The following is a 16,944-nucleotide window of genomic DNA, read 5'->3' as shown; positions in this document are numbered from 1 at the left end:
TCACCACAGGTGGTGGTGTGGTCTAGAGGAGGGGCTGGGACTGGAGACCCCCTCCCATCCGAGGCACCCGGGCATCTACCCAACCTCTCTACACCAGTCAACGTTCCTGTTTGCCAAAAACACTTTAGCTAGTGTAGGTAGAAAGAGAATTTGTTGGAAAGAGATTAGACAGTGCCCAGAATGGATGGGGAGACCAGAGAGTCAAACTCAGAAAACGGGTGGACGCCAGGGATGCGAGGTGGCTGAGGCTCCGGCGGGCCCATGGCCGTGGGGGCAGTCTGGTTCAGACACAGCCGCTGGCACCAGGCCCTGCTGCCCCCGGGCTTCCTCAGGGGGACCCTCCCAGGACAGGCTGGGACCCTTTCTCTCCCCTACACGCTCTCACCAGCTCCCTGGAGAAGTCCGGAGACAACGCCAAGCACAAACTGGCCCCAAAGAAACACAGCTCTCAAACATAGAGAAGCAGAGGGGAAACGTCACACCTGGGCTTTCCCAGTCCTGCGAGTCGAGCCACGCAGACCCCAGGCCTCAGGACACTGTACTGTGAGCAACACCAATGGCCACAGCCCTCACCTCAGGCAAAGCCTGACCTCACAGCGTTATTTTTATACTGGGGTCAGTAAAAAAAATTCCGAAAAGTGCAATACTGAATTCTGCTTTGTAACGTCTTTGAATATTTGACGGGCTTCATGCAGAAGGGTGGCAGCAAGACGAGGGCCAAAGGGCAGAAGCCACAGCAGCCATTTCAGCTCCTGTGAGGCGACAATGCCCTCCAGACAGAGGGTCCCAGCGCAGTGACGGCTCGGGACGCTCCAGCTCTGGTGTTTTCTGACTGGAGGTTGAAGCAGAACTGGTCCTAAGCTCTGCTTCCCGTCATCCCTCTAAAAGCAAGGACTTCACTCACTGTTCCCGCAGAAATCAGAAATCACTGGCTCGCTTGCATTACTCTGAATAATTTCTTTTTTTTTTCCTTTTAATCATTAACAGAGTTCCAAGTTAAAGGTACTTCATAACAAATAGGTGAAAGATACTGTGATCCTTCTCCAGGGAAGGTTTTATTCTTCAGGAGAGAAAGCTGGGTAGGGAGGGCATACCCAGCATAACCAACTCAAGTAACAAAACTTTATTCACCTAAAAACAAACTGAGTTGGAGAGAGGGAGAGATGATAACCTCCCTATTTGACTCCTTGAGAATCCTCCCCCTCAGCTGGGTCCCTAAGAGCAGGCGGTGGGACCACAGTGCCGGGTGGGGCGGGGCAGTGAGGATGGGCCGTGTCAGGTGGGTCGGTCCATGTGCCAACTGTGCTGCTGGCTGCACAAACATCCACGTGTGATAGACTCTCACATCATCAGACACACAGACAGGGGAGCCCGTGTGAAAACTGGCGAAACAGGAATGGGGCAGGTCTGCGGCGCAGTGATCAGCACTGTGCCAACATCTAGCTCCCACCTCTGATACTGCGCTGGCCCCAGGGACGTCAACACCGGACCCGGGGAAAAGCACTGCAAGCTTTTTGTAATATCTTGTGAGTCTATAATTAGTTCCAAAGAAACAGTTTAAAAAATAATAATAAAAAAACCCTTGAGGGGCTTCCCTGGTGGCACAGTGGTTGAGAATCCACCTGCCAATGCAGGGGACATGGGTTCGAGTCCTGGTCCGGGAAGATCCGACATGCCATGGAGCAACTAAGCCCGTGCGCCACAACTACTGAGCCTGCGCTCTAGAGCCCACGAGCCACAACTACTGAGCCCATGTGCTCCGCAACAAGAGAAGCCACCGCAATGAGAAGCCCGCGCACCACAACAAAGAGTAGCTCCTGCTCGCCTCAACTAGAGAACGCCCACGCGCAGCAACGAAGACCTAACGCAGCCAAAAATAAATAAATAATAAATAAATAAATTTTTAAAATTAATTAAAAATAATTTAAAATTAATTAAAAACGAAAACAAAAACAAACTTTGAGCAAGGCAGGGGTTCAGAGCTTCCCCAGGGCCCGGCGACACCTCAGAGCCGCCCGATCATGAAGCTTCTGCTCCAGAGGTGGGAACTGTTTCTGTTTTGTTCTGCTTGTTCTTGGCAGAACATCAACCACAGTGCAGTTCTACGAGGACATCCAAAAGAACAGCCAACCCCCAACCTGCCACTATTTCAAAATAATTACCGCCTTTCTGCAAACCCCCCACGGCAATCACTTCCCTTCCCACCGTGGGGAAAAGGTTCGTGTGGTTCCTTGCTGCTCGTGTACAGTGACGCCCGGGAACATGTACAGTACCACGCAGGTGCCCGAGGTCACGGAGGGCCCGGGAGCAGGGCCGCCCAGGCAGCAGGGGAGCGCGTGTGGGGACGGCGGGGCCCCAGCGCCGCCAACACTGAGGACACGCCTGATCCTGAGCCCAGGTGTTGTGGCAGAAGGCTCACACCAAAGGCACACAAGCAGCTCAAGGTGCCAACCTGACCCCAGTAGACGCAAAGGGTTATCCCTAAGCCGAATCACTAAGTCTGTGAACTCCAGGCTTTCTTCCTTTTTGTTTCAAATCGAAGCTGCTGTTGTTAAATTCCACATAAAGAAGTAAGGGAAACTTAAAAAGTCTTTTGCCTCTAATACAGCAATGAAGCAGCCGCAACCATAACCTAGAATAAAGCGCATCCCTGAAATCAGGTGTGTTTATTAGTTCTTCGTTGGCCAGCACAGAAAAGACCCATAGCCACCGGCCTATGGGCTCTAAGTAATAGGCCCACCGGAAAGACAGGCTTCTGGAAGTCCAACCTGGGCATAAAAACGCATATTTCTGTGTTAGCTAAACTCAACGTGAGAAGCCTGGAGAACAGGGGTCCTGGGGAACATCAGGGCAGCAGATCTTAAAGGAAACACAACGCACATTTGTACACATATACAGAAAATTAAAGGAACACTTCCCAGATACTGAAAAGGAATGAAGAAGTTTTCACTTAAAACAAAAGCTGTTAGGACACAACAAATGAAGAAAAGATAATAAAGGGAAAGCCCCTGAGGTTAAGAGACTTGTATCTTTACCTCATTTGCATCTAATGTCCTTTTCTGTCATTTCTAACCAGCTCGTGGTCTTAAGGACAGAAATCAGAAATTGGTTCACAGGATTTCCAGACAGTCACTGACTGGGATTTTCTCCTGCCACTTCTGAGCTTCTGAAATGATGACTATGCAGTGCACTTTTTGACTTAAATGTCAAGTAAAACAAAAAAGAAATGAAGAAAAATGTGAGAGATGAGAAAGAAAGTGTATCAATATGATACATATTAGGGTAAAAGGTATGAGCCTAAGAATAACCTGCTTGAGATAAACATGCAATCGTTGTGTACAGCTTTTCAAAGGGCCACACACCTGCGGGTGTGTCTGCTCAAGGCCAAACCTGCCCTCCTGCCTGGTAGGGAAGGACAGTAAAGCCCAGTAACAATTAACATCTGGAGGGGCAGGAATACGCAGTATTTGCATAAAGGAAATAACTCCTTTTTCACCAAGAGTTCTTTCTCTGAGAACACTTTACTGAGACAGAGAGAACAGAAAATTCAAAAATAAAAATGTCTCACTCTAACTTTTTTTTTTTTAATTTTATTTATTTATTTATTTATTTTTTATTTTTGGCTGCTTTGGGTCTTTGTTGCTGCGTGCGGGCTTTCCCTAGTTGCAGCGAGCTGGTGCTACTCTTCATTGCGGTGCACGGGCTTCTCATTACAGTGGCTTCTCTCGTTGCGGAGCACGGGCTCTAGAGCGCAGGCTCAGTAGTTGTGGCGCACGGGCTTAGTTGCTCCGCGGCATGTGGGATCTTCCCGGACCAGGGCTTGAACCCGTGTCCCCTGCATTGGCAGGCGGATTCTTTTTATTTTTTATTTTTTATTTTTTTTTTTTAAATTTATTTATTTTATTTATGTATTTTTGGCTGTGTTGGGTCTTCGTTGCTGCACACGGGCTTTCTCTAGTTGTGGCTCGCGGGCTCTACAGCGCCGGCTCAGTAGTTGTGACGCACGGGCTTAGCTGCTCCGCGGCATGTGGGATCTTCCCGGACCAGGGTTCGAACCCGTGTCCCCTGCATTGGCAGGCGGATTCTTAACCACTGCGCCATCAGGGAAGTCCCGGCAGGCGGATTCTTAACCACTGCGCCACCAGGGAAGCCCTCTAACTTTTTTTTGATGGATAAAGAAAGCATAAAGATTCTAACAGGTGAGACACTGAGGATAAATAAGCAATGATGCTGTAAAAAAAAAAAAAAGATTCTAACAAAGGCAGGGACTTTGCTGGTGGCTCAGTGCATAAGAATCTGCCCGCCAATGCAGGGCACATGGGTTCGATCCGCGGTCCAGGAAAATCCCACATGCCGCGGAGCAACTAACCCCGTGCGCCACAACTACTGAGCCTGCGCTCTAGAGCCCGCGAGCCACAAATACTGAGTCTGCATGCTGCAGCTACTGAAATCCACGCAACTAGAGCCCATGCTCCACAACAAGAGAAGCCACCACATTGAGAAGCCCACGCACCGCAACGAAGAGTAGCCGCCGCTCGCCACAACTAGAGAAATCCCGCATGCAGCAATGAAGACCCAATGCAGCTAAAAATAAATAAAATTAAATCTTAAGAAAAAAAAAAGATTCTAATAAGGGCAGAGGGAAAAGGGAAAATTGCTCCAACAAATAACTGACAATTCTACAGCTATTATGAAAGTAGGGGGTTTTACCTTTTTAAACTAAAATTTGGTAACTTTTTTTTTTTTTGGGAGAAAAGATCACTTCAGGGGACTTTAATAAGAGATGCACCCCCCCTCCCAGTTTTTAAATTTTCAATTTTACAGAATTCTTTTCGGACAACGAATCAAAGAGATCAGACTTTGAAAATTAAGCACTTCCACTGGAAAGGTAGTTTGTATATTTTAAAAATTGGTTTAAACTAAGTAAAATTTTTTTTCAGTTTAAACTGGATGCCTTAAAATCTTAACTCTGGTTTTAGTTGAGAATTTTGAGAACTTAGTACCACAGTCAGCTCTGTGACAGAATAAGGAAGGAGTAGCCCAATTCTATTTGCCCAGACACAGGACACCTTCCTCCACTCACACAGGAATAGCTACTTCTCGTATTACCTGACCTCACTAGGGTGACAATTTCACAAAGTAGACATTATTTTAATCAAAGGTACCTGCAAATTAGAAACACACAGAGAGAAAATACATTTAAACAGGCAGAGGACAGGCTTGGAGGAAACAGCAGATGAGCTTTTTAATTTTTTTATTATTATTTTTTAAATTTTTATTGGAGTGTAGTTGATTTACAAAGTTGTGCAGATGAGCTTTTTAAATGGAGAAAATATGTAAGGAATACTTAGGAAAAGACTCTGATTATAGATTAACTTTACTATCTAGCTTCACCAGTTAGTAACAGAAACTGAAAGGATTTTGTCACTGGATTAGACCATGAAAAGATCAGTTTACCACTCTCGGACTGCATACTGATATGGTCCAGGGTGACTCGAAGGTGCAGCTGAGAGTGGAGCAGATTTCTTTCTTTCCACTGGGGAGCTCTCAGCCCTAGTTCACACTCAGCGGGGCTACTTTACTAAAGGACAGAAATTACATTGGACAAAACATACTGCATCTTGTCATGTATCCACTGGGCATGCGTTTTATCTGCAAATTGCCTTTGTCCACTTGGCCCTGCTGTGATTTGACCAGTAAGGGATCCTGGTTTTCTTTTCTTTTCTTTTTTTTTTTGTCTGTGCCAGGCAGCTTATGGCATCTTAGTTCCCCGACCAGGGACTGAACTTGCACCCTCAGCAGTGAAAGCGCACAGTCCTAACCTCTGTACCACCAGGGAACTCCCAGGGATCCTGATTTTCAAGTCTTTCCTCTGGCTGGTCCCCCTGCCAGGAGGCCCTCTCAGTGCTCCGAGCCTCGGCTGGACTCGCATCAAGCCTATGTGAGCACCGCGGACCAGGAATGCCACCTTCCACCTGAGAACTCGAACTTTTTCTTTCAAAGCACCCATAATACTCCTCCCACAGCCGCTGACTGAGAGCTATTTTAGGGCAGCAGGACTTCCCTGGTGCCAAACAAACGACAGACGTTTGGTAAGTGTCAAACTAAGTGTCAGTGAAACGGGGGAGAGAGCTTTTGGGAGCCATCCCTTGACAAGAAGGTGAGATAAGGCCCATCATGCTCTTCATTCAAGAGCTTGTGTGGATGCACAGACCTCACGACCTGTAATCACAAACCCATCTTATAGTGTGAGTGTTCAAATGCTCCCCAAAGCCAGCTGTGACATATACAAACGGTTTAGGAATGTCTTTTACATTAGGAGGCCTGTGTCCTGGCCCAGTGGCCCGAGTGTTCTGACAGCACTTCAACCAGAGGCATGTGAGAGACACCCACAGAACCCAACTGGGCAGACTGGGTTTTCGGCTGAGCAAAGCAGAAGTCAGACAATGACGGCTACAGTGTTCAGTTGTTTACAGCAGAACAACTACTTCTTCTCTTCACCAAAAAATAATCTCAAGGCAGACAATAGGCCCTTAATCATCTTTCAAATGAGAACAAATTTTAAGGTCATGCATGGTTCCCGGATAAAGGCAAGTGTTTCACAGGCAGGTCAGTGCTTAGGACCTGAACCTCAGCACACAGTTCCTCTCCTTCACGAGATGCAAAACTTTCAGAGTAATTGAGGGCGGCTTGCATACCACCTAAAAGGGAGTTACGGAGGAATGGCTATCAGAATTTCAGACAAGCAACTATTACACAGAACAAGTTTTGTAGGTTTGTCTGTAAAATAACATGGAGTAAGCTTTTTTCCTGCGTGCTAAGGAAGATTTAATTTCCTTTGATTCCCCCACAAATCAGTGTTTCTTCTTGTCCTTACATTAAGGACAGCAGAAGCTCTTAAGAAGATAAAGTATAATTCTTACTTGATCACTTTTGATCAACCCTATAAATAGGCCTTAACTTCAATTTACTTATTTATCTTTATTTTTTAAAAACCTGTTGTCACATAAATGTTTAAATATTCATGAAAGTAGAGACCACCAGCCCCATTCATCCACGACCCAGCTTCAACAATTACCAACACAGAGCCAACCTTTTCCATCTACAGACCACACTTCTCTCCCATGCCCCACCTCCAATTTCTTAAAAAATTTCCTCCAATTTTTAAAAAGTTAGAGATATGCCACTTGATCTCTCAATATCTGTTTCCTGGTTATTCATTTAGGAATCAGCATTCTTCTTCTTCTTTTTGGACACCACATCCAGACAACCTAAGCTCCACGAAGGATTTTACAAAGTCAGAGGGGGAACAAAACTCACTAAGTTTGTGGGTTTTCTAAAGACTGATTTCGGGTGAGGTACGTAGTAAATTTTGAAACAACCACAAACCCTGCAGATTCTGACGTATCTCTTCAGTTGAACCCCTCCTTTCAACAGCCGCTACTTTAGATTGTATTTTTATAACTTCTCACCTGGATTTCTGTAGCCCTCTCAAACCTTCCTTGATGCTGCAAGAGACACCTTTCTAATATCTCCTGATCATGTCATTCCCCTGCTTGAAACTCTTGACTGACACTTCACAACTTTAGAACAAAGCTCAGCCACCTGAGTTTGCCTGCAGGTCCATCCACCACCTGGCTATTGCCTACCTCTAGTATCATGTCCTCCCAAACCCTACACCCAACGTCTGTTCCCCTGTCACAGGCTGACCTACCAGTAACTCCTGCTGGGCCTTCACAGGCCACTCAAACCAGACCCCCACTCACCCGTCGCCCGCCACTGCGCCATACTCACTGACCCACTGGTGAGGCCTACCCCCAGATGGTGAGGAACTTCGGAGGGCATCACTCGTTTATTGCCTTTGTCTTCCCAGGACAAAGCATAGTGCGCGGCATAAAATAAACATACACATTCACCTGTCTGAATAAATGTCCAATTCTTGCTATGCTCTGCTTGTAAACTTTTCTAATTGATTTGAAATAGATAGCATGTATCAGACATAGGGGTCAATTTGACTACCTGACATCCACTCCTTCTTTCTGTAACAGCACCTGGATTTTCTTTGGTAAATCCACTTTCCCACAAGCTTAGTGTGGTTCTGATAACTTTGGGGAGGGCTCCTTGCCCAGGGCTAGCTAACTAATCAGATTTACATGATTAGGACCCAACTGAATACTAAATCCGGAACTGCAACTGGAATTACAGGAATAGGCACTCTTTTCCCACAGGAGTGGTTTTAAAATATGTTCACAAGCTCTTTGATGTGCCTCCCTTCAAAGGTGAAGTCTTTAGTACCTAGTGATGCCAGCAAACAGAATGTGGCAGGAGCAGCAGCAAAATTCCAAAACTAGATCATAAAAACCATGGTGACTTCCACCGTCCTCTCTCTTCTCTCCTACCGCTTGCTCGGAGGGAAGACAACGACGTTTGAGGACATGGGCCCTGTGGCTAGGAAATAAGGACTCCAGCCAACAGCCAGCCAGCAAGGAACTGAGGTCTTGAGTGAGTGGACGGTCTTGGAGTCAGACTCTCCGGTCCCAATCAAGACTTTAAATGACTGCGTCCCCGGCCAATATCTTGGTTGTAACCCCAGAGAGTCCTTTGGGACTTCCCTGGCGGTCCAGTGGTTAAGACTCCATGCTCCCAATGCGGGGGACACGGGTTAGATCCCTGGTCGGGGAACTAAGATTTTGCATGCTGCGTGGAGCGGCAAAAAATAAAAAAGAATCCCATGAGAGTCCTTGAACTATAATCACCTAAGTCACTCCTGAATTCCTGACCCACAGAAACTGGTAATACATGTTTGATGTTTTAATCCATTAAAACATCATTGATGTTGATTTGTTACGGAGCAGCAGATAACTAATACAAGCAGGTAGAGCACAGACAAGAACCTGAGAAGAAGAAAGGCAACATAGAAACAGATCAAAGAGAAAGTGTGTGAGAGGATGGTAGTAAGACCCTCACACTCCATCACTAAATCCTGATGATCTCATTTAAGCCCCTGGCCCCATCTATTTCTGGTCTCCTGGACTTTCCTAAGTGAAAGTTGGTGTAATGCCTCCAGAGGTTGAACTAGTTTTAATGGACGCTTGACACTTGAAGCCAAAAGCACTCCAATCCGTACAACAAGGACTCAAAGAACTGGTAAAATGCCCCAATAAATGTCCACTTCATTGATAACAGGGTCATTTCCATTTCACTCTTTCCTGATCCGTATTCTCTCTTTAGCATGCTCCATATTTTGCTTATTTATCTTACTTATTATCTGTATCCTCCCGTAGAATTGAAGCTCCTTGAGGACAGGAATTCTGTCTTGATGAGTGCTATATGCCTGGCACCCAGCAGACACTCAGTACTTGCTGAGTTCATCTAAGCTGCTATAACTTCAGGCTCACAGGGAAAGTGCAAAGAGAGCAATGGAGCCATCTGGTTGAGGCTCAGAAGAACATTAGCAGCCTAGGGGTAGGTGAGAACGTCACACAAGCTCCTCAGCTGAAATCACGGGGTTGCAAGTATTTGCACTTGTCTATACCCTGATAACCTACCAGTCAGCTCCCAGGCAATCAAGTCATGGGGGAGCTGAGAACTCTAACAGACTGACAGCGTTCTTCCTCGCTTTTAAACTCTGCTTTGCTTTTGCTCAGTAAGACAGGCTGTAGGGAGCAATCACCTCTATAGATGAGTAACCGTCAGCTGAGCTTTGGGTTACTGAGCCAGTCGTCAAACAGACGCCGTCCTAGAAAGAGGACATGCATATCTGACCCTGGCGAGAGGCAGCTCATGGACATACTGTTTTAGTATTAGTATATTTTTTAATTACTTCCAGGCAACCCGTACAGCGATGGCTAGCTTGCCTCCTATGCAGCCAACGGGGGTGGGAAGGTTCCTAATGGGAGTTAAATCCTGTCTTTGGGGGAAAGCGGGGCTGAACTGAGCGCCACGGAAGCCCAGGCTGCGTCAGTCGGTCCTGCCAACCCGCTGCGCTGCCCGGCTCCCACCCACAGCGCGGCGCGGACACGCGCGGACTCCAACGCTGGGCGGTGGGCGAGAGCACGGGCGGGCTCTTGGGGCTGGGGTCTCCTGGGGCCCCGCGCCGACGCGGAGAGACACGGCCCGGGAGGGAAAAGGTGGACCCGCGCGAGGCCCGCGGCGCGCACGCGCGAGAAGGAAGAAGACGCGCTACTCACCCGCCGCCGCCGCGCCCTCCCGAGGCTGCCAGAGCTGCTGCCCGCACCGCCACCAGACTTCTCGGCCCCGCCCCCAACGTCACTTCCGGTCGGGCGGGGCGGAAGCGCGCTCAGGCCCCGCCCCGCGGCCGGCTCGGTTGCTGAGCAACGCAGAAGGTAGTGCTAGCCCCCGAGGATTGCCTTGGGGGTGCTGCCGGTCTGCTCCGGTTCCGCGGTTGTTAGCGCGTTCGAGCATCTTTCATTAGTTTTACTTGCGTTGGCCCGACGTTTCCTCTTCCGGAAGTGCCTGTTCTGGTCGTTGGTCCAGGTTTCTGCTGAAAGGCTTGTCTTCGTGTTATTTCGTGGCGCTGTGTATTGGATATTAAGTTTTTGTCGGTGGCGTGTCTTGTAAATAACTCGGTTTGCGTCTCGTCTTTTCACTTTAATATAAAAAAAGTGCCAATATTTTATGGTTAGTACTTTCTGTGTCTTGTTTAAGGAATCCTTTCCTACCTCCTTACTCTCCCACGTATTTTCCTAATGGTTTTTTAACGTTTTGATTTTAACATTTAAGTCCTTAATTCAGTTTGGAGTAGCTTTAGTATGGGGTAAGAAGGTAACTTCATTTTTTTTTTTCCATTCGGATAACCAGGAGTCCTAATGCCATTTATTGAGTTAGCCCCTCTTTCCCCAAACGATCTGGCATATTTTTTAAAAAACTCTGTATATGCATGAGTTTCTGTTGGGTTTTTAAAATTCAGCTCTAGGGGCTTCCTTGGTGGCGCAGTGGTTGAGAGTCTGCCTGCCAATGCAGGGGACACGGGTTCGAGCCCTGGTCTGGGAGGATCCCACATGCCGCGGAGCAACTAGGCCCGTGAGCCACAACTACTGAGCCTGCGCGTCTGGAGCCTGTGCTCTGCAACAAGAGAGGCCTCGATGGTGAGAGGCCCGCACACCGTGATGAGTGGCCCCCACTTGCCGCAGCTAGAGAAAGCCCTCGCACAGAAACGAAGACCCAACACAGCCATAAATAAATAAAAATTTTTAAAAAATAAAATAAAATTCAGCTCTATTATTTTTTTTTAATAAATTTATTTATTTATTTTTGTCTGCATTGCTGCACGCGGGCTTTCTCTTGTTGTGTTGAGTGGGGGCTACTCTTCGTTGTGGTGTACAGGCTTCTCACTGCGATGGCTTCTCTTGTTGCGGAGCATGAGCTCTAGGCACGCGGGCTTCAGTAGTTGTGGCCTGCAGGCTTTAGAACGCAGGCTCAGTAGTTGTGGCGCACGGGCTTAGTTGCTCCGCGGCATGTGGGATCTTCCCGGACCAGGGCTCGAACCCGTGTCCCCTGCATTGGCAGGCGATTCTTAACCACTGCGCCACCAGGGAAGTCCTCAGCTTTATTACTGATAACTTTGTCCTAATGCTCACACAAGGTGTTCTGCATCAGATCAGTTTTCTTGTTAATTACTCCACAGTAATAGTAAGTATGAAACATCCCTCACACCTCCCACAGGCCTCCCCCGACCCAACCCATTGAGAACTGATGGAAATTTTTCCTTTGTGAGTGGACTGACACAACATCCCTAGGTGAGGGATTCAGAGAAATAACTTAAGCTGTTCATAAAGGGAAGGAGGCATCTGTCCTCCTCATCTCCTGAAAGGATCCCCTCTGGACTCAAGTATTTTGATATTTAGATGAATCTCTCCAGGCCCAGGCAGCCCCAGGGTCTCTGGTCTAGACTTTTAGGACTCCTGGGCCTCACTCTCCTTGAAGTGTAAATACCTGGAAAGATAGGCTGCCTTTCTCCTCCTCAGTACCTGGGCACCTAAGCCAGGCTGTAACTACTTGACCCTCTCAGAAAGATAAGGCAAGTTATTATACTTTTGAATCACAGCAGTTAACTAGACAAATTACTCTGGACTTCATTCTCCTAAGTATCTGAAGAGTCTCAGGGGACTAGGGCTTTTTACTGGAGCACTGGGAAATGGAGGGAAGTCTTAAATGCCCACAGCTTCTTCCTGGGATCATTACATATTCTTTTCTGGTGTGCAGGTGCCACACAATCGCAATTACAATACCATAATAGTAACTCATGATACCTGGTTGGACAGGTCCCTCCACCTTATTTTTCTTCTGGAAAGCTTCAGCCATTCATTCTTCGGTCAAAATCACAATCAGGCCAAGTTCCACAAAAGAACCCTGTAGGGCTTTTCAGTAGAATGGTCCCCAATCTGTAAATCACACTGGAGAACTGACATGATTTATCTTCTTACACAGAACATGGGCTCAGGGCTTCCCTGGTGGCGCAGTGGTTAAGAATCCACTTGCCAGTGCAGGGGACACGGGTTCGAGCCCTGGTCTGGGAAGATCGCACATGCCGTGGAGCAGCTAAGCCCCTGTGCCACAACTACTGAGCCTGTGCTCCAGAGCCCGCAAGCCACAACTACTGAGCCCGCGTGCTGCAGCTACTGAAGCCTGCTCGTCTAGAGCCTGTGCTCCGCAACAAGAGAACCCACTGCAATGAGAAGCCCACGCACTGCAACGAAGCGCAACGAGGAGTAAACCCCGCTCACCACAGCTAGAGAAAGCCTTTGCACAGCAGCAAAGACCCAATGCAGCCATAAATAAATAAATAAAAAGAACACAGGCTCAGACTCTCTCTGCACTTAATTTAGGCCTTCTGTGCTGTCTTACAGTAAGATTTTTATTTCTTTTGTTAGATGGCATTTTGCAGTTTTCAATGCTATTGAAAATAGTTTCTTGGGCATTCCCTGGCGGTCCAGTGGTTAGGACTCTGTGCTTCCATCGCAGGGGGCACGGGTTCGATACCTTGTTGGGGAACTAAGATCCCACAAGCCGTGAGGTGCGGTCAAAAAAAAAAGTGTCTTTAAAAAATGTTACATTTTCCATTGTTGGCATATTGAAATAGTGCAAAGATTTCCATATTTTTTTGCTAAGAATATTTTTAATACTTTGTTGGTGGATTCTTTTGAACTTTCTCGGAATATAATCATATAATCTGAATAAAGACAATTTTGTTTCTTCCCCCTCAATCCTTATGTCTTTATTTTTCTTGCCATTCTGAGCTGATAAATAGAAGCAGTAGTGTGCATCTTTGTCCTGTTCCTGATTTTAAAGAGAATATTTACAATAGTTGACCATTTGCTGTAGGATTTTTTTTTGTAGATACTCTTTAACAGGTTAGAAATGTTTCCTTCTATTCCTAATTCCCTAAGAGTTTTTTTTATTGTTGTGAAATAAAATTCATATTTTATGGCAAAACAAGAAAAATTTAATCATAAAAAATTCTTCTCTGCCCTTTGCCTCCCCTCTCCCCACCACTGTGCATTGTATATCTGCATTATGCGTCGACCAAATCTCCCCATCGGCAGAGATACCTGCTCAACCATAAACAGCAGCGTTCTTCCAGCACCCACAAGAGGACTCCTTAAAAGATAACATTCTTTCTTGATCTTGTACGGGACCACATGACCTACCACGATGACACTTAGATCTGGATCATGTAAACTGTCAATAATATGTCATTTGATGTACAGCCCTCTGTCTCAAAAAACTTACAGAGCTGTTCCTTGACTTCTAATGGGCAGAACAGTTCTCAGAACTTTCTGAGTTGCTCTTCCTGGGTTATAGTCCTCAAATTTGGCTCGGATAAAATTTTTCATTTCTTTCTCAGGTCAATTGATTAATTTTTCATCTACATCATCAATGTGCATTGAATTTTATTAAGTGTTTTTTTTCTGCATCTCTTGTGATGATTATGCGGTTTTTCTCCTTTAATCATTTTCTTTTTCTCCTTTAATCTTTTAACGTGGTAAATGCTATTAACTTTCTAAAGATAACTGATCCTTGTATGCCTAGATTAAACCAATTTGCTTATGACCTATTATCCTTTTACATGTTGCTGGATTTCATTTGCTGATATTGTTTAGAATGTTTGGCTCTATGTTTATGAGTGAGGTTGGATTATACTGCACTTTATTTTACTATCCTTGTCTAGTTTTGCTATCAAGATTATATTGGCCTCATAGAATGAATTGGGGAATATTTAATCATTTTATATTTTTCAGAAAGGGTTGTGAATTGGAATGGTCTGTTCCTTTAAAAAGTTGGGTAGAAAACCAGTCTTTCCCCAATAAAACTAGGTGGGCCTGATGCATTCTTTGAGGAAAAATTTTAAAATAAGTTTTATTAATACCTTAATGCTGGTGCATAAAACACCAACTTATTAGAGGAGGAGGGGACAGAGGGAAACTTCAGATACTGGGGTGACCTTCTGGGTAATGTCAACTGAAAAAAAACCCAACAAACCACACACACAACATGAGAGCTGTGAGTTCAGTTTTATTTGCGGCTTACTGAGGACAAATAGAGACAGCCCTTCAGTGAGCTCTGAACTTTGCAACGGGGCGGGGCGGGGCGGTGGGGGGCGGGGTCAGTATATATTATGTATATGCTTTTGGTGAGGGGAGTAACGTGCAATCAAGCATACATCTTGGTAGAGGTTGCTGCTAGTCATGCGGGGCAGATGTCTCTGTTAATTATTTTACTGCTTTTCTAGGTATGAAAAGATGCAAGAAACTGGGTTCATAAAGTTTTGTAATGAAAATACCTACCTATCTGAAGGCCTGTTCTGCCAGTTTTCCCAGAGCACAGAGGGCCTCATTCCTGATCTCGACCCTGAATTTCTTTCAGGGTGTATTGAAGGTCAACGACTGCAGTGGCTGGTCACCTAATCATTGTAGAGCCAGATGGAGAGCGACATTTTTTTTTTTTTTTTTTAATTTTGGCTGTGCTGGGTCTTAGTTGCGGCATGCGGGATCTTTTTTTTCTTTTTCTTTTTCTTTTTTTTTTTTTCAGTTGCGGCATGCAGACTTCTTAGTCTTATCCACTGAGCCACCAGGGAAATCCCAGGCTTAAGGCTTTTAAAGACTGATAGCATAAGTCTGGTTTTTGCCCCAAGATGGATGACACTTTAAATTTTTGACATTTCTGACTTGCTGTTCTTAAAATGAAGCACAGTTACAGCCTTTTGACTCTTGAGAAAAATTAAAATTTAGAGAAAGCAAAATAGAATTTTCCCTAGTATACAAGTGTGTGTTTTTTTCCTTTGTACTTTCACATACATTGTAATATTTAGAGTTAGAGCTTAGTTTTATTAAGTGTATCTTAGTGTTTTATCTGTTTTTTCCATGGTCAGCAGTCTCCTCCTCTCTGGGGGCCTTCTTTCCCCTCTTCCTAGAGCTGCAGCAAGACCCCACTGTGAGGAGGTTGGACCAACGCTGGCTGCCTCTGCCTACCTGCTCCTGTGGACTGTCAAGGTGTCTCCTAGGCATCACATGAACCTGCTGGCCATCATCATTCTCTTCCTGCAGTTCAGATGCTTTTTCAGCAGTTTCACAAACTGCTGCAAGGGGCCTGAGAAAGATTTTAAATTATACTCTTTTAGTTTATTTAACAGTTACATGGCAGTTCTGACTTTATTGTTATTATTGTGTCCATTTTAATATTATATATTTTTAGGAATTTTCCATTTAATACAAGGTTTCAAATATAGTGGCATAAAGTTCATAGTGTTCTCTTAGTTTTTAACTTCTTCTCTGTGGTTACACTCCCATTTTATTCTTTACTTTGTTCTATCTCTCTCTTTTTTTTTTTTTCCATCAGTTTCACCAGAAGTTTGTCTATGTTGTTAGTCTCTTCAAACAACCACCTTTTGGGACTTCCCTGGTGGCGCAGTGGTTGAGAATCTGCTTGCCAATGCAGGGGACACGGTTCGATCCCTTGTCCGGGAAGATCCCACATGCTGCAGAGCAACTAAGCCTGTGAGCCACAACTACTGAAGCCTGTGCGCCTAGAGCCCTAGAGCCCTAGAGCCCTAGAGCCCTAGAGCCCTAGAGCCCTAGAGCCCGTGCTCTGCAACAAGAGAAGCCACCACAATGGAGAAGCCCGTGAACCATAACAAAGAGTAGCCCCCACTTGCTGCAAGTAGAGAAAGCCTGCGCGCAGCAACGAGGACCCAATGCAGCCAAAAAAAAAACCTCAGAAAAACAAACCACCTTTTGGCCCAGTTGATCCTTTCTATTGTATGTTTATTTTCTTTTATGTTGATTTCTGTCTTCTTTTTGTAATCTCCTTTCTGCTTTATTCATCAGTCATGTTGTGTTTTTCCTTCTCTAACTCAAGTTGAATGCTTGTTAGGTCATGAAATTACTGCCTTTAAAAAAATATTTTAAGCATTTAAGACTACACATTTACTTTTTTTGTGTGTGTGGGGGGGTGCCGTACTGTGCAGCTTGCAGGATCTTAGTACCTTGACCCGGGATTGAACCCTGGGCCCCTACAGTGAAAGTACCTCCACTGGACTGCCAGGGCATTCCCTACATTTCCTTCTTTTTTTAAAAAAATACATTTATTTATTTTTGGCTGCATTGGGTCTTCGTTGCTGCACGCAGGCTTTCTCTAGTTGCAGCGAGTGGGGGCTACGCTTTGTTGTGGTGCGCGGGCTTCTCATTGCCGTGGCTTCTCTTATTGCGAAGCACAGGCTCTAGGCGCGCAGGCTTCAGTAGTTGCAGTGCATGGGCTCAGTAGTTGTGGCTCGCGGGCTCTAGAGCGCAGGCTCAGTAGTTGTGGCGCACGGGCTTAGTTGCTCTGCAGCATGTGGGATCTTCCCAGACGAGGGCTCAAACCCGTGTCCCCTGTGTTGGCAGCAGATTCTTAACCACTGCACCACCAGGAAAGCCCCCTACATTT

General features: G+C 45.9%; 1 protein-coding gene across 3 annotated transcripts in view; it reads right to left on the bottom strand.

The window, feature by feature from the left end:
• The window catches only part of FAM234A (family with sequence similarity 234 member A), a 31,730-nt gene extending 21,464 nt beyond the window's left edge, over nucleotides 1-10,266 (bottom strand). The window contains exon 1 of one of the 3 annotated variants that reach the window (XM_082431704.1): nucleotides 10,191-10,266. The gene's annotated coding sequence lies outside the window, so the exon portion shown is untranslated. Of the gene's footprint in view, nucleotides 1-5,457; nucleotides 5,593-10,190 lie in introns of those variants that run through there. The other 2 variants (XM_082431702.1, XM_082431703.1) reach the window with 2 other exon arrangements.
• Between the last annotated feature and the right edge of the window lie 6,678 nt (nucleotides 10,267-16,944).

The sequence above is a fragment of the Balaenoptera physalus genome (assembly GCF_965194825.1).
Source record: "Balaenoptera physalus genome assembly, chromosome: 16".
Taxonomy (NCBI): Eukaryota; Metazoa; Chordata; class Mammalia; order Artiodactyla; family Balaenopteridae; genus Balaenoptera; species Balaenoptera physalus.
This window is presented reverse-complemented; position numbering and strand designations above follow the sequence as displayed.